Below are 18,866 nucleotides of genomic sequence, written 5' to 3'. Positions count from 1 at the left end.
AGGAGAAGGCATTTCTCGGTGAGCCTGCGGGTGTGGGTGGCTCGTTGTCTGGACGGATGACTCGGAGGTGACACTGAGGGTCTTGCATTTAGTTTCCAGTCTTTAGTGAGCCCCTACCGAACATCCTTAACCCTTTTTCAGGGATTTTCTCACTGGGGCTCGTAAGTATTTTCTGACTTTCCGAACTATCGAAGGCCGGCTGCCATCTTCTGTGTCTTAAGACCTCTGTTGCCTGGCACTGCCACTCTTCCCCCAAGTATCGTTCACCTCGTGGGGATCTTTCACAGTGCCCTGCCCCAAGGATGCCCTTCTCAGTCCCTTGATCTCTCTGTCACGCCTCCTTGTCTCAGCTGCCCTTTTTCCACACCTAGCTCCCGAAGTTTAATTCTCATTTCTGTGAAGAGACTTTCAAAGTTGAGAGCATACTGACAGCACCTTTGGGTATAGTCAGCTGCCTGGGGATACTGTCAAATGTGGTCCCCTGGGGACACTGTCAAATGCAGTCCCGGAAAGACTCCCCAAACCGAGCTCACTGCCTTCCTTCACATCTGCCTTCACCTCGCAGTGCTCAAAACAGTACAGTGTTTCTCAGACTTGGCAATTGAGATGTTCATCTACTATCTCTAATTTCTTCCCTTCCAAAAATCTGATTAGCAAGTTCCAGAATTTCCGCACCATGTGTTTTTTTCTCATTTGTTGGCCTCCTTGTTTGCCTGGACCCTCGCTACTGTGGTGACCGGTTCCAGCCATGCCTTCTTTTTTTTTTGTTTTTTTTTTTAAATTTATTTATTTATTAAGGATTTCTGCCTCGTCCCCACAACCGCTTCCCATTTCCCTCCCCCTCCCCCGATCAAGTCCCCCTCCCTCATCTGCTCGAAGAGCAGTCAGGGTTCCCTGACCTGTGGGAAGCCCAAGGACTGCCCACCTCTATCCAGGTCTCGTAAGGTGAGCATTCAAACTGCCTAGGCTCCCACAAAGCCAGTACGTGCAGTAGGGTCAAAAACCACTGCAATTGTTGTACTCACTCATATTTGGTTTCTAGCCATAAATAAAGGACATTGAGCTTATAATTCATGTTCCTAGAGAAGCTAAATAAGGTGAATCCAAAGACAAACACATAGGCATCCTCAGGAATATTAACCTTCATCAGGCGATGAAAGGAGACAGAGACAGAGACCCACACGGGAGCACCGGACAGAAATCTCAAGGTCCAGCCATGCCTTCTAATTGGTTGATTTCTCTGCATTCATCTATATGCACTGCCTGCCAAGTTCATCTTTCTGTTACAAGTCCAGGATCATGTCACTCCCAGGTTTGATAATATTCCAGCACAGGGGCTGGAGAGATGGCTCAGTGATGAAGAACAGCTCTTGCAGAGGACCCAGGCTCATTACCCAGCTCCTATCTTAGGCAGTTTACAACTGCCTGTAACTCCAGTCCCAGGGGCTCCAACACCTCTTCAGCTACCTGCACATACATGGTGCATGTAAACTCATGCAGGCACATGACACAGGTATAAATAAAAAATTCTTTAAGAATATTCTAATACAAATGTCATCATCTTCCACTTTCAACTGGAAGGTGCCTGCTGAGCGTAGGATTTGGACTACATAGGGAATCGGGCCTGGCTAGAGTCAGACTCAGGCATCACGTAACCTCTCAGAGAGCAGACAGCTCTCAACATTACAAGATTTCCGATTTACTCAAGTGCGCGCACACTCCCTTTTGATAGCAATTACTTTTTTGTATCTCAAGTACTTTGGTGCACGGTTTCTCTTTTTTTTAAAAAAATTAATTTCTCAGGCAGAACGAACTTGGGCATTTAAAAATGCAATTAAAACATTTAGAAAATTAGAACACATTGGCATGCATGGTCTGCATGGCCAAAGCTGTAAGCATGTGTGAATTCATAGCTCAGTGAGTTCACGCTCACCTCCATAGGAAGATTGCTATTGGCCATTAGAGGTCATTTTCTCTCTCCTCCATTGTGTAGAAATGGTGAGTATATGGCTCAGCTCTGATGTATTTTTATTTTCCCTTGAAGATCAAGGTGGTTATGTGACTGCAGTTGCTGATGGAGATCAGTAGTGTTTGGAGATTGGACAGCTAGGAGACAGCCCCTGGGTTGCCCTAGTACTGCAGTACCGTAGTATTAGACCCAGTAGAAGGATTTTTTTTTTTTTGAGTGGTATTTTCTTGCCTACTTTAGATTTTATAGTTAGCAAGTAGCACCCTTTGGAAGGTATGTGTTAGAGATGAAAAGTTACTGGCTGGGGACCTCCCCTGGGACAGTTAGAGTAAATCTAGGCCTAACTCTTCCTCTGCTGAAATCTGGGGATCTGTTTGTTATCGCTGCTTACCATATGCTATCAAATATATAACTTCTCTGGGAGAATTTCTGAAATGTTTCCCCCAAAGGTTATCCTTTTCCTATCTGAGACAGATGAGAGGTTTCCGTGTTTCCCTGGGTCATTAAAGTAGGAGTTGAGTATTTGAAGGAGCTTGCACTGGATATTACTTTTTCCGTTCTAAGCACTGGTGAATTCTAGATGACTCAACCGCCATTTCCACCCAAGCTGGGTTGGGTGAGGCGGGTGGGTACTTCTCATGGTGGCCCAGAAAGAAGCCTGTGGCTGATGTGACCATAGTCCTTCATTTGCATGTGGGACTGCAGACACTCTCACTGCACCCCTTTTCTGGCTGCATAAGCAGGCTGTTCTAACTCAGTCTGTGAGGCAGCTAGGAGACACCCTCTTGTCTGGTACTACAATATTAGGTCTAATAGATGGCGTCTCCTGAGTGATCTTTTCTTGCCTGCTTTAGGTTTTTATAGTGAGCAGAGTGTGTCAAGCTCATGGTAACATGAGGAGAAGATGGGGAGGCAGCTGTTGAGCGGCGGCTGCAGTGAAAGGGAGCCATGGCAGTGGGTGATTGGGCAGGCACAGAGTTCCACAGAGCGATTGAGGTAGAAACGACACCCAACAGTGGTGAAGAGCTGAATGGGAGAAACTGTGGACCCTGGTCACTGGAAGATTCCAGAATGCTGCTGAGGATTTCAGCTAGCTTGGCCCTGAGTTCTGTGACACTACCTACTGACAATGATTGAAGAGTCTGACCCCCGAGGCCACAGTGCTGTGAGGTTTGTTGCTATGTGGCCAGGATCCCTGGTTCTGAGGCCAATTAGAGACCGCAATAATAGAAGGTACCCTGTTGCTGCTTGCTGCTGTCTCCTGGATGGCCACTTCTGCTGAAAGCCGAGAGTTATAATAGTCACCAAAGTGCTGGGAACAACAGGTCACAGCCCAGCCCAGTGAATCTCCACTTTGAGTTCCTAGAGTATAAGTTGCATTTCTAGCTCTCAGGGCACGGGACTGTTAACGTTTGGGTCGACCAGCCCATCCTGTAGATGGGCACTCAAGGGCCTGGGGTTGCCAACACTCGAAGTTCTCACCCAATCTTCTATGCAGGTGGAGCAAAAGGAGCCAGCTGACTAGCAATGTATCCACATCACGAGTGAGCATGAGCAGTCACTCCCGTGACTATGTGTCAAGTTGACCTTGCGATGGAGAGATTACTTGCTTAACCAGAAAGACTAAGGATCGTCACAAAAGCCCTCAAAGGTAGAGAGCTTTCTTCAGAGGTTGGCAGAAGGAAATCTAGAGACTCAAAGCAGGAGAGGGTCTCCATATACTGTGTGTATGGTTGGGTTGAAAGAGGAAGGGGCCACACAGGCAGGCATGTGGAGTCCTCCAGTGGTCGGGCAAGGTTCCTGGTTGACAGTCCGCAGTAACATTAGGAGTGCAGACCTAGAGTCGGAACGAATCGGATTCTGCCAACAACCTCAATGAGTCTGGAGGAAAATTCCTTCTCTAGCCTTCAGATACAGCTCTGCCTGGCTGACGCCTTAGTTTCTGCCTGTGAGACACTGAGCAGAGACCTCTGCTAGTCCCTTCTGGAGTTCTAACCTACATAACCATGAAACAACCCACGGGCACCATTTTAAACCATTGGGCCACAGCCCTTCGCTACACAGCAGAAGGAAACTAGTACGACCAACTTTAAAGAGCCAGGGCAGAAATCTCGAGTGGTGGCCACCTCTGCTCGGACTGCACCCTCAGCACGGGGCCTGGCTTAGGCCATTTTCATTGAAGGGACAGATGGCTTAGACTGAGAACCGTTAGGGCTGTTTGCCGCTAACCTCATAGTATAGATGAGCAGTTTTAAACTTTTCTTACAAATGGCACAAAAACCAATGTTTGGGCTTTGCAGGTCTTTTTCAATTCTATTTTGTTCAGCTCTATTCAACTCTGCCATCGTAGCACAAAAGTGGCGATAGTGGCATTGCAAATGAACGCAAGGCTGGGCCCCAGCAAAACTTATTTTAAAAACAAGTTATGAGTCAGATTTAGCATATGTCATTGGAGGTGTGTGTGTGTGTGTGTGTGTGTGTGTGTGTGTGTGAGAGAGAGAGAGAGAGAGAGAGAGAGAGAGAGAGAGAGAGATGTATTTGTGTTCACATGTGTACGTGGGTGTATGTGCCATGAGTGTGTATATGAAGGTCAGAGGCTGATGTTCTATGTCTCCTTCAGGCTTTCTCCACCTCAGTTTCTGAGAGACGATTTCTCACTGAACGTGGAGTTTATTGACTAACTCTGGGATCCTCCTGTCTCTGACTCCTAGCGCTAGGAGTCCAGGGGCACATGACCACCATGCTCAGTTCTTCACACGGGTGGGGTGCTTAGGATCTAAGTCCATCCTTCCAGAGTTGTGCAGTAAGCACTTACCCATGGAGTTATCTCCCTAGCCCCATTGCAAGTCTGCAGTCTGATGCTTCCATCCAAAGACACGGAGTCTCGAGTATATAACCACATGATTTAGAGAATTATTTTGTGGCCTGAAATAGTTTTGACTATAAAAAGCCTTTGGTCAGGCTGGCCAATGTAGGTCATCCCAGAACATGTGGAACTTCATGGTTTTAGGGAGATGGATCCCATAAAAAAGGTCTCATATCCTCCCTTGGCTTGCAGGAATCCTTCCATCAACACCCCATCACCTGGCTTGCCCCTCTCTCAGTGAGGCTAGCCTGGTTCTCAAGCCTGGCAGGAGGACCAGCTTGCAGCAGTTTGCAGGGTGGGAGGTCTGCTTAGACAGCTCCAGCTGAGTCCCCTGCCCCATGCCTGAAGCCTGAGGCCTGAGCGTGTCCCCAGCCAGCTCCTGGCAGAACTGGTACATTGCTTATGGGCCTGCCTGCCCATCCTTCATGAATTTTTATTAAACAAAACTGTAAGCAGATTGATTTTGTCCTCTTTTATTGCATTTTTATTTAATTCCCTTCTATGGTGGAGGCTCCATCATGTTACCGCAGAGTAAATCACTCCAGGGCATCAGGCCAAAGCTGAGGAGTGGGCAGGATCTGGCTTCCCAAGAGCGCATTTACTGCATAAGAACCTTTATTAGCGGGCAGTCATTGATTTTTTTTTCAGGTCATAGCCTCTTCACCATCTTTTAAATAAGAGAGAATCACAAAGTTACTGTGGAGAGGAGGCTGCGAGGCCGGAGTCTTGGGGTGTTGGTATATGTCCAGGTTTGATGATCTCTGTACCACCCACAGCCACTGCTCAGCACCTACTGTGTGCTGAACACATAACAAGCCGACACATAAGTCACTTGAGTGACAGATATTGGTAGAAGAGAAGATTAAGTACAGGAACAAAATATTTTAACACATACATACTTAAAAAAAATCCAGAGTGGTTGGGATTCAGTCTTAGAATTCTCTGTACAAATCAAGAGCATCCTCATTACAAGCCAAATCTTTTTCCTCCTTGGGGAGCTCTGATTTTACAGTGCAGATGAAGGATGTTGGGATTTTCTTCACAGGAACTGTAGAGACACTGAAGCAGGCAAGGGGATGGTGGAATCAACTCCGATGACTCCAGTCTGAAATACGCAGGTACTGGGAATCATAGTTTTGAAGACCACGGAGGAGCAGGAATCCATCTACTCATCAACCTAGAAGGAAATATTAAAGAAGGGTTCAGACTCCAACTCCTGATCTGGAGCAATGTGAATAGAGGGACATTTTCAGCAGCGAGTGTGATCTGGAAAAGAGCTGACTTTAGGACATCAGTGAAGAGGAAGCTGCCGTGGTCTACCCACAAGGCAAGAAGACGAGAAGTAAAGTAAGAAAAGAGTAATCATGGCAGTTGGGAAACACGAAAACCAAGACACTGGTAGTTGTAAGTAGCTCTAAGGTCTTTCTCTTTTCCTTCCTTCCTTCCTTCCTTCCTTCCTTCCTTCCTTCCTTCCTTTTACTTTTCCCATTGCAGAAGGCTGTTAAAGGGAAAGAAAGTTTAAGAAAAGGAAAAAGGAAAAAGCTGAGCGTCACATGTCCTTACTTAAGAAGCAGAAGAAACACCTGTAAACTTGTTTTTGCAGATCAGGTGCTGATGTTTGGAAAGTGGAGACGGAATTCTGCGAAACGGTGGGATAAAAACGGCAGCTGTCTCGAATCCTGCGGCCACGGTCCTGCTGCGAAGTAGTCTGTCTTTAAATTTCCTTCTAGGTAGATGACGTAGATGGATCATGCTACTCAGTGGTCTTCAAAAATATGATTCCTAATAGCTGTGTACTCCCATCTGGATACACCGGAATTGATCCCACCGTCCACCTATTGTTGAGCTTTGCCGTGATTTACGGCTCCTCCGTACCATAAATAACGCCACCGCGAGCATCCTGCTCTCTGCCTTTCGGTCTGCATCTCTGATAAATTTCTAAAGTGAAATTTTTGAGTTAAAGGTTATAATTTTTTAAAGGCTCCTAATTTATACAGTCCAATGCTCCCCAGGCATTCACTGACAGAGTGGGCACAGGTTCAGTCCTCCCCAGAATTTACTGACGGAGTGGGCACACATACAGTGCTCCCCAGAATTTACTGACAGAGTGGGCACACATACAGTGCTCCCCAGTCACTTGCTGACAGAGTGGGCACATGTTCAGTGCTCCCCAGTCACTCACTGACAGAGTGGGCACACGTTCAGTGCTCCCCAGTCACTCACTGACGGAGTGGGCACACGTTCAGTCCTCCCCAGAATTTACTGACGGAGTGGGCACACGTGCAATGCTCCCCGGTCACTCACTGACAGAGTGGGCACACACACTCATTTCATAGCACATTCATCAACACTCGGCTTTAGTTTTCTTTCTATAATCTTGGTCAGTTGCACAGCGGGGGAGAAATCAGGGCACATCACCACTTTCTTGATTTGTTTTTAAAATTACAGATTCATTCATGGTAAACAGTCATGTCTTTTGGTCATTTTGTAAAGTTTTCAAATTAATTTTCATTCTACGACGCGCATGTGTCTATGTGTGAGCACACAAGTACAGGGGCCACCAAGGCTGTGAGCCGCACAGTGTGGATGCTGGGGACCAAATGCAGATGCTCTCGACTGCTGAGGCATCTCCAAGCACTTCTGAAGTTCCTTGGCCTCTGTGTCCTTTGCATTTCTGTTCCTCAGCGTCTGATTTTCACAGCAGTGTTTTCCAGTAAGGAAGGCAGAGCTCCGTCCATCATGCACGTTGCGACCACCCCATTTCTCATTTACCTTCGGAGTTCTCTACGGCATTTTTGACAGGTAGAGTTTCCAGTGTTTTATGCACACATTGCTATCAATCTTCTTGACTTTTCCCCCTCTCTGTTATACCGAGGAAATTCTTCCCCACACACGATCAAGTCAGTGTTAGCCTATATTTTCTTCTACATTTTCTCCATCTGCTCTCTCCTCTCAGTGACTGGACCGCAGTGGCCACAATTAATATGTGTGGAGTTCAACAGGCTTGAATTTGGAACTAGAGTCCCCCACTTATTATGTGATCCTAATAAGCTGCCTGACCTCCCTGAAACTCATCTTTCACACCTGAGATGGGGCAAGGACTTGCAGGAGACGCGGGTGAGACTTCGGGTGTGCATTCCTTGTTCGGTAGCAGCCTCTGATGCAAAGGATCGCCTTGTTAGGTCTCTAGTAAGTGTTTACAGTTTGGACTTCACGAAGGTGGCAATCACATCCTGTTTCAAGTCACACTTATCGCAGTGGGCATGCCTTAAATACATTTTCGGCGAACATTGCTGAGGCAAGAAATGTATGAAGTGACGCAAATAGAATCCACTTTGTCATTTCAAAAGCCAAAATGGCCTAAGTGCTTGCTTTTGAGAATTCACTTTGGTATTTGGACTTCTGCAAGATAACCTGAACAGCGACCCGTGCGTCTAGAATGTGCAGCAAAGAAAAACAAGCCAAGGGCAAGTGCACATTGTTCTTTCATGAGCTGTAGCTCACCATTCATGGTTGTGTGTCTGGCCAATCACCTCTGACCCCTGACCTCTGGCCCTCACCCAGGCCTATGGGTCATCGCTCCACTCTCTTGAGTCTGTGTGTAGAGATTTAAGCAGCTGATAGTCCCACTGACATCATGTGCTTGGCTTGACTTCCAGCATTTGTGTTTTAGCTGCCAAACACCGTCTAGAATTCGATAGGAATGTGATCCTGGAGTGTGTGCAGTCAGACTGAAGTGGAGATGCTGTGATTGACAGGCAGGGTCAAGGGTCCAGGCACCCGCTGCTGGGGGCTTTGCAGGAGCTGTTCTTCAGACACAGCTTTCCATTTCTCTTCCTTCCCTGTCCCCAAGTTGTAGGCATGGCTTTTCACTTATGTCTCCTACAATGAACACCTCCTCCAGAAGCCTGCTCTGACCAGTTCCATCTCCCGTGTGTTCACAGCCCGTGTCTCTGTGATAGCACAAACCTTTGTTAACCTCAGTTAATGGACACCTGTTAATATTCACATCCTCTGTCCAACTATGAACAACACAGGGACAAGGCCATGATAGATGTATTCTCTGTGACATCCCGAGCTCACCACCTTCAGGACTGGGCATCCAGTTGATGTTCATGAATGTTAGATGCTTTAGTGCAAATGCGGTGACGTCATCCTTTCTTTGCCCTTGAGGGACGAGTTTGGACTGTGTCCAGCATGTGCTATATGCTCTCTGGGTACCAGCAAGACACCTGGGAGGAAGACAGATAGAATGCAAATCTAGTCAGAGTGACTGACACCATTCATTTCAATGGTGATAAAAGTCTTTTACGCTTCGGACTTTTACTGATTTACCAGGAGATATGGTTCCCTGATGGAAAAATAATTGGCAGGCTGGTGCCAGCACATGTTTTGGTGATGACAACAGTGCACGGAGTGGGTCTTGGGTCCTGGTTGAATGGAGATTCAAGGTGGGAGACTGTGAGGTACGACCATCTTGTTGGAAGTGTTATCACCCTGGGGGAGAACCTGACCTGACCAAGAGTCGGCACCTCTCCAAGTTGCTGACTTACCTGTATGCTGGCATTAGCTTTGAGACATAGGGTAAGGACTCATGTTCTGAGTAAGTCAAGAAAATTGGCTTTCAGAATCAGCCATCTCTGTGCCATGACTACCCAGGGAAGCTAGGGAGAAAAAAAAATCACATTCGTGACACTGTAGGACACCTAAAAGAAAATCCGACCTCTTCCTCATGACCTCTGAGACTGCAATGGTTTGGGCCCTACCCAGCCTGTCTTCATCCTGTCCCAGGCCCTGTCCTGAGGAAATGTCAAGCACAGAGTCTGTTTGCAAAGGAGGGAGACTTTGTCAGTGTGAGCATTGTAGTTGGAGGGTCCGCAGGCATGGGACTAGATAACCACATGTGTGTTCTCTCCAGTCTTTCCTTCTAGAAGTATCTGGGCCAATGCTTGTATCTGCGCTGGTCCTGATGCCAGTTCTGGTTGGGCCACACCGGACCTCATTCCCAAGGCTGCTGATGGAAGAAAACCCCCGCAGCCCTTTTCTAGGCCTAGCTCCTTGGCTGTGCCAGGCTGCCAGTGCCAGCTGAGGAGGCGGCTCCCTCCTGTCTCCGCTAGTTTCCCTTGATTGTTATGTAATGTTCGGCAGCAGGAGGTAAATTCCTCTCCAATTTCCAGGCCCGTTACAGCACTTGAACCCCACCGTGGGGAGCCACAGTGATTGAGCTCAGAAGCCAAGTCCCATGCTGAGTGTCATAAATCAGGCTTTTACCAGCTCTTCCTGGCAGATGGCACTGCCAAGAACCTGCCCACTCCTCTAGCCGGAGACCTAACCCCGAGACAGGCTTCCTCTGCACACAGGTAAACCAGGAAAGGCATGTCCATTGGGATTGGGGGAGGGGGTGACTCTTCTTGACCTCCCAGCTGGAAGTTGCCAGGGATTTGTAGCGCTTGATAAGCATCTCAGACCTGATGTCCAGTAGCCCGGTATGTGAGGGGCTGCCTCTGCTACCTAAATTTCCAGACTTGGTAGACTTTGGGGTGCTTGGCTTTTCATGTAAAAACGTCTATAACTTACTAATAAGTACACAGTTCTCAGGTCAGTCCCCAGAGATTCTTACATAGCAGGCCTGTGTTGGGACCCCGGAATCAGCATCCTTACAAGGTCCCAGATGATTCTGATGTGGGTGGTTCCCTACCCTCTGAGACGCAGTGTTGAGATCAGCCACATCTCCGAAGTGATGCCTGTCCAAGGCATGCCTATAAATTCAACGCTTCTTTCCCATTTCCGTCTATTATTTTGCTGAAGACATGCTTCCCTGGGGAAGAAGATGTGATCTTCAAAAATCAATGGCAATCACACTGAAGGATGAAGCAAATCTTTGACTATGACATATTTAAAGGCCAATAATAATGCTAATAACTGGGGGGACAGCCCCACAGTAGGCCGCTCCCCCTGCAGATACATAATGTGTGATACAGGGCTGTATCTTAGGGCTCTGCCTCTACACCTTGGAGTGACTGTGTGCTCCGCTTATCTCCCCGGATGTACAGATGCCAATCAGAGCAAGTTTCAGTAGTCCCCTCTTGACAATGAAAGCCCCAATTTAGATGCTTAATTGGTGTTTTCTCAATAAGCCATGGGGTGTTCCACGGAGACCTACAATTTTCTCCTGTAGGTGTCTTAGAGAAACTATTGCCCTGGCTCTGATTCTGATTTCCACACTTAATTCACTCAACTGTGGACTAGAATGAGGGGCGTAAAGATTTCTTGGGGGAAAAGGAACATTTGATGGTTGGTTTGAATTGTCAATTTGATGCAGCCTAGACTCACCTGGGAAGGGGATATCAAAGAAAGATTGTCTAGGTTAGGTTGGCTGGTAGACATGTCTGTGGGGAATTGTCTTGATTCTGTATTCCCCCCTCTCCTGGCTTGGGGATGCTACGTTGTCTAAGAGTTGGGAAAGTGAGCAGAACACTGAGTATGTGTGCATTAATTCCTTGCTCTCTGCTCTTTCTTGACTGTGGATGTGATGTGATCGGTTGGTTCCAATTCCTGATTCCTTGACGTCTCCAAAACAATGGGCTGTAACCTGGAGTTGTGAGCTAAATAAACTCTTTCTTCCTCAAGTGGCTTTGGTCAGGGTATTTTTATCCCAGCAATAGAAAGGAAACTAAGGCAGATGACATCTCACTTGGTGACCAGAAAAGCAGGGTCAGAGAACTTCGGGGCCCTGCCAAGCCTTTGATGCCTGGCCTTAGGTATCAGTCAAGACCATATTTTTCTCCCAAGTATTAAAATAACACATAATAAATCCTAAGAGATTTGTGACTTCATACAGTTTTATCACATGGACTTTGTGATGGCTAGTATTGGTTGTTAATTTGACAAAACTGGGAATGGGGACCCTCAGTTGAGGAGCTGCCACCATTTAGATTGGCCTGTGGGGATGTCTGCGAGTCACTGCCTTTAATTTCTCATAATATAGGAGGGCCCAGCCCACTGCTGGCAATGCCCCTTGGCAAGGGGCCCGGGAGGTGTAAGAAGGCTGCCGAGTAAGCCTGGAGGAGCAGTCAGTGGGCATCATCCCTCTGTTGCTTCTGCCCAAAGCTCCTGCCTTGAGTTCTTGCCTTGGCTTCCCTCAATGGCGGACTGTGGCCTGTGAGAGGAAATTGTTTCTCCAAGTTGATTTTGATCATGGTATTTATCACAGCAACAGAAACCAAGCTACAGCAGGCCTTCATTCTCTTCATCTGCAATGTGCAGATAAAAATCTCCAACTCGACAGAGTACAGGAGAGGTTACCTGTGTAGAGTGAGCACTTAATAAGTCGTCAACAAATGGTGATAATTAGTACACCCATCATGGTAATGACTACTGATAAATACGATTTTCTTGAAGTGTTTCATAATGTATTTATTCTTATTGGGGGCAACATCTCTCTACAATTCCTTCATCAGTCTCTCCTGGAACTTTCTGCCAGGAAGAAAGCTAAGAGCTAACCCTGAAAATGAAAACAAACAAACAAACAACAACAACAACAACAACAAAAAGTTGTGGTTTGGATGTAAAATGTGTCCCACAGGTGCATGGGTTTGAACACCTGGTCCTACACAAACTGATAATGGTGTTTTGGGAGACTGCGGAACTTCTGGGAGAGGACCTATCAGGAGGATGTGAGTCTTTTTGGTGGGAGGGGTTAAGGTTTACAGACCCTCTTGCTTCCTGCCTGCTCTGTGTTTACCGGTTGGTGGAAACCTAAGCAAGCGACTCCATGCTCTCATGCCTTCCCTGCCATGATGGGCTCTACCCTTAAAGTGTGAGCGAGAATGACCTCGTCCTCCCTTGAGTTGTTTCCATCAGTGATTGGTTGCCATGAGAAGAGAAGCCACTAATATAATAGCCATAGGAGAGGCAGCGTTAGACACAGCCTGATATTTCCTGGGGAGATGGAGGAACAGGGGAGTTTATTCTTCACTGGCTTTTGTGTTCCATGGGAGGCTCCTAGACATATTTTGGGAACTCTGGATCCAGCAAGGCCTTGGATGTAGGAAGAGTGAAAAAGAAGATTGAAGCATGTGCGCCTAGGATATCCACTCATGTTTCTCAGACACTCGTGAGGTCCTACATGTTCCACACATGAGTTGAGAGCCTGTTTGCACATAAACAGTATACAGCCAGGGCAGAGATGCTGTGTTGTGGGGGAACTCATGACCAGAGGTTGTGGCTGCACACTTCAGCAGAGGGTACCAGTGGGCATCTCCGAGAGAAGCAGGAGACACCGTTTACACCTTGGTGGATGCTGACACTATGCTCAGGAGGCACACCATAGACCACGCCCCAGCTGTGATGCTAGTTGCTACCCGTCTTTTGGGAAGGAGAGGGTATAAAAGGTAGGGCTGGGGTGGATATAGGTAGTCAATCTGAGTGGACAGATTCTCTCAGGGAATTTGAATTTTACCCCGAGAAGCATGTGAAATGAGGTTTTATTTACATATTCATTTTATTATCTGAATGTTAAAAGTCTTTATCAGTGTATTGTACATAACAAAATTGCAAGTATTGACATGTTTAATGAGAAATAGGCAAATGGCTGTGTAAATGTCGGTGAAGCCATTAATATAATGTGAGTAATGTGAGCTATGTCATCCTCGGGTGATGTGGACAGACACTGCTATACTTTGGATCTTGAAAGTCCCCTGAAGGTCTGTGTGCTCAAGACTTGTCCCCAGGGTGGAACTATTAAGAGGAAGTGGAATCTTTGAGAGGTGGAATCTTGTGGGGTGTCTTTAGGTGATTGGGGGTCACACCCTTGAAAGTGACTGTGGGATTCTGAGCCCTTGCTCCTCCTCATCATGAAGTGGACCGCTCGGCTTTGCTCCACGCCTCTTCCAGGCTGTGTCTTCCCACCACAGACTGCAAAGCAACCGGGCCATTCAACCGTGCACTGGAACCTTCAAAACCGCGTGCCCAAAGCAAGCCTTTCTGCTCCTCAAGCAAAGCATCTCAGGGACTTTGCTGCAGTTTTGGAAACCATCATACTTATATATTGCTATGTAATAACTTATGTAGTTAGAGAAGTGCCCAGAGCTCTGATTGGCAGGGGAGAAATCCACTCAGCAGCCAAAGTGGGATGAAAAAATAAACAGTTTCTAATCTCAGCCTTAAGGGCAAGCAGTGCCTGAATAACAGATTCTAGGGAAAATAAAGAAGGACATAGTCCTGGGGGAGAAAAAAGAGTAAGAAAAACAAAATGGTGTAGAAAGGAACCATGGAAGCAGTGCTCTTCAGGTGGATACTAGCTTCTGTCTGATCCCACGGGGAATTCTGATATATAAATGGCACCACAGAATTGATGTCACCTTGAGAGAAAGAGACTGGTATTCTGAATAGAAGCCAGGGAATGGCTGCATCAGTCTGACCAAGGGGAACAAGGTACTAACATCAGCTATCTGAAGATATATACATCTTCATATACATGTGGGGGTAGGGATATGATATTATGAAGAAGGCTAAGAAAAATCCCCAAATGTTTCTGGCTCTGAAGAAATAGGAATATGACCCGAGAAGTCATCAGAATTGGAGGTGAATACATGGCAGTGTGATTTCTGGGCACGTGGGAGGGGCAGGAGTTGAGATCCGTCACACGTCAATGATTCTTTTAAAGGTTTATTTTTATTTAACATATGCATGCGTGTGTGTGTACATGTATGTGGGCAGATGAGTAGGCCTGTGCATGCAAGAAGGCAAGAAGAGGGTGTTGGATCCCTCGAAGCTAGAGTTGGAGGGGTTTGTGGGATGTTCAGACTGTTGAGTGGGTGGTGGGACACAGACTCTAATGATGACGGGTGGCAAGCACTCTTACCCGTAGAACCTTCTCTCCAGGCCCACATGCCTGATTTAAATCAGTCCAAATGATACCTCAGCAGAGTCTAGATGCTGGGGCTTGGTGATCATCCCTGGTTGGTGACACATGTCATGTGCAGGGAAGGAACCTTCCTGAGCACAAAACTATTTCATGCTTGGAGCTCTCTGCAAATTTCCTTGGCTCGTCTCTTTGTTTGACTGGTCTTGATTTGTAATCTTCAAGATAAAGCTGTAATTCTAAATGGAAAACCTACCTGGATTTTTTGAAGGGTGTCAAGGCCTCACTGAATTCCTAGAAGTTAAAAAAGCTATGGATTTGCAGCCAGTAGCATGGAGTCGGGTCTGGGAACCTTCAAGGTTGTGGTTGATGCCTGTGGCAAGGACAATCATGGGACAATCTGTGCTTGCCTGTGAAGTCGGATGCCATCCTGCCTTTTCATTTAGCCTAAAGAACTTAGATTCTTTAATGTTTTACTTTAATAAAAAATTAAAAAGTGCATTTTCCAGGCCCCACATGTATCCTGTAACATCAGGACTCCTGTAATCTGCTTTTTTGACAACCGTCCTTACTGATTCTGATACCATCACTCAGGGTCCAGTAATCGGAGCTCTTTACACTTGGCAACTACAAGGGCCATCCTGGCTTTGACAAGCCAGGATTTGACACCATTCAGAGTTGGGGTTTTTCACTTGACCCCACTCATTTTCCTATTTAGAATTTTCATTCATGAAGAAGTTCCTGGGTAGGATTTGCCAAGAAAAGATCAGTGAACCTGCTAAAGGGAAGGGTGTCTGGAAAGTCACCCAGTCCAGACTTTAACTTCATTCTTTTCTGGGGTCCAATCAAGGAAATTAACAAAGACCCAAGTAGTGGGGTACCACAGTGCAGGTTAGGGCAGGCAGAAATGGGGGAGCCCCAATTGTTCCTGTGCTGCTTCTTACTAAACTAAACCTCTGTTCTGTGATAGAATTTTTGTGTTTTTGTTTTTCTTTTCCCCAATTCCTAATGCAAACAGCAATCCTAGGAAAAGTAACATCTATTAAATCAGGAGGATTACAATATCAATGGGAAGTTACCATGCAATAACCTTCTATTGATTTGTGTATTGCCGGTAATGAAATCAACTGGAATATTATTTATTAAACATATTGATTAGCAAGAAAATAATTTGCAGGGACCGAAGTCTGACTCTGCAGGGGATCCCACTGAGCTTTTTGTGTGCACAAACAATTGTCTTCTTTTGGGGGGTGGGAATTGTTACCAGGTGTGTCTACTACAACCCAGAAGTAACCCCCCCCCCCTATTCCGTGTCCTTTGGGGCGTCCCTTGAGTGAAGAGAAGACCTTCAGCTTGTAGGGCTGATCCTCTTGGGCCTGGATATTTGTTCAGTTTGCTCTGCGACTGCTGTCCGTTTTCTGCAAAGGCTTGGGTGCTTTGCTGTCTAGATCGTGGTTTCCCACTTCTTTTTATCCCTTGGAGAGAGAAGCAGAGTGAGAAACTGGGTGGGAGCTGGTGAATGGCAAAAACATAGAGGAAAATATTTTTACTTAGATTCCCCCTCAAAGTGGGCACTGTGACAAAGAACTAGGTGCAGTTTTCTTTTCTTTTATTTTATTGTGGGTGGGGGAGTTCATTTCAGGAAGTACAGTGAGTGAGGAGACAGGAGAAAGGGAGAGTCACCACTGAGTGTGTTTTTTTGCCGAAGCAAATACCTTTACACAACCAAGGCTCAGCTCCTCAGCTCTGCTGAGGCCACCTGTCTGTGTTGGACATAGCCTCAGAATTGTCTGTTGATCAATGGGCAAAGGGGCTGGGTTTTTTTTACCACTAGCCCATGCCTCTCGTTGGCCGAGTTGTTCCTTGTTCTAATTCTTCAGCTTCAGGGACATCTCTAGACTACTGTGCATGTGGGTTGGTGGTAGCTCCTAGGCAGTGTGCAGCCTCCAGGAGAGACAAGTGCTTGAGACTAAGAACTCCCTAATGGATGAAAACGGCCCAGTACAGCTTCGGGATCTTGTGGGAGCAAGGCAGATATGAGAGGAACCCAGACAGTGTCTGTCACAGAAACTAGACACATCAACTCAGGGCAAGGTATCTTTGCATCTGTCTTTGACTTTTCGGTCCTGTTTCTCAAATTCCTTGAGCTCCTGTGTACTCTCTCTTGCTGGGGCAGGACCTGAAATTTTCACAGATAAATCTAGGAGCAATAGAACCAATAAGAGAAAGCCACATGTGTGAGTCACTGCAAGGAGCTTAGCTCATTAACCCTTAGGAAACTCTGGAGGGGAAGTAGTTTGTGCACCTGTGCGGTAGACAAGGAAACCAAGAATGGAGGAATACGCAGAACAGGATATGAGAGATCTGCACTTCGAGTCAGTTTGTCTCACTGTGCAGCGTGTAATCTGGTTCTGAGCTTGGTCTCTGGGGAGAGTTTTTCTGGAATGGTGTCTTGGCTTCAGTCCTTGAATAAGGAACTTAGCCTTTCTGATTCTTAGTTTCTCCATTTGTTGTGAGGAAAGTGACAGTACTTGCCCTATTGGTAATTGTGAGGATTAAGTGGTATCATAGAATTTGGTTTTTAATTGGTGATTTAATTAAAATTGCCATGTTATTGGAAGTGGGAGGGGCTCACTATTCCCAACTTCAACTGAGGAATTATTGACAAGCTGATGGATGCTGGGGAGGAAGCTTTCGTTTTTCTTTAAGGGTGTGGCCTCATGGTCCAGTGGATGATGAAAACATTATATTAAAATTTTTTTGCATATTATTCTACTATTGGTTCCAGTCCTTTGTAGTCTGGAAGTGATGGCCACACAAAACCGATGGCTAATGAAGGATGCTAAAGAAACATTGTTAGCCCCTCTCAATTGACCTAGAGGTGAGAAGGGAAGCCGGGGCTCCTGGGAGTTTACACAGCCACGAGACCAAGGCCACATGCTGTTCTCAGGCCAGGTATTCAGATGTGGGGCAAACGCTTGCGGATGCAACCACACCCTGTTAGTATTTGGGGGATCTGCAGCTTGACGGGGGACTACTGGATGGAGAGAGAGTTCCCAGGGCAGCGATTTGGGAGTGTGGTGTGGTCGAACATGTCTTAGATCAGGAGGTAGAGTCTTTACCACTCCCATGAGTGTGGGCTAGCCTTGGTGGTTTGTGGCTAACAGGTGCCATCCTATGGCAGGGCGGCTGTGTGACTTCTGAGGCTGGATTGTAAAAACAGCTGTGGCTCCTGCCTTTCTCAGAGGACATACATGGAGCCCTGAGCTTCTGTGGAGTAAGCCTGGAGACTCTGATGGTACATCTCAGAGAGACTGGGAGACCATGCAGAGCTGGAGAAAGATGTCCTTGCAACACCAGCCTTTCCAGTAAGACCTCGCCTCACAGGCACCTGACATGATTGAGTGAGCCTTCCGGTGTTTCTAACTTCACAGGTGATGGGTGTGAGAGGAGGAAGACCAGAATGGTTCCATTATGGTGTTGAGCCCAGCTACTCTGGAGTCTTAATCAAAAGCCAACATCAGAAATACTGACCTTTGAAGGCTTTAAAATTTCAAAGAATATTATTATTGTATGTGCATTTCTTTCTTATGCATGTGTATATATGGTGTGTGTGTGTGTGTAAATACATATAGAGGTCAGATAACAACTTTTGAGAGCTGATTCTCTTCTTCTGAGGGTCCTGGGGATCGAACTCTGGTCATCAGACTTGCACAGCAAGCTCTTCTGTATGCTAAGTCATCTTGCTGGTCGTCAAGTTTTGATGCTGTTCACGGGCAATTGCCTCAGTTTTGATTTTTAGAAAGTATTATCAGTAAAATATTTATGTCAATTACTGAAATTTTAGCCACCCTTTCCCAATAAAATTGATGCTTAGCATTGCCTCATCCTCATGCTGCCCTGTGAGAGACCTTAACTAGAACAGCCTTGTTGATCCCAGCAAGCATCAGAGTGAATGCATGTAGCAATACGGATGGAGCGATTTAGTAGGAGCTGACTGGTGCTGGGAGCATTTGAGCCTGGGTTTAAATATCAAGTCTATTACCAGTTAGCTGGTGGCATTGGTCCTAACTTTGCAATGCTTAGTTCTGATCTCGCACAAAGTGAGCATAGCAATACTACAGTCTCATGGATTGCCGAGAGAATGAAACAAAAATATTCCATGG

The sequence above is a fragment of the Microtus oregoni genome, unplaced genomic scaffold, assembly GCF_018167655.1.
Source record: "Microtus oregoni isolate MIOR12 unplaced genomic scaffold, Mior012 000020F_ref0000438, whole genome shotgun sequence".
Taxonomy (NCBI): Eukaryota; Metazoa; Chordata; class Mammalia; order Rodentia; family Cricetidae; genus Microtus; species Microtus oregoni.
The sequence above is the reverse complement of the archived record's forward strand: the minus strand, read 5'-3'. Positions refer to the sequence as shown.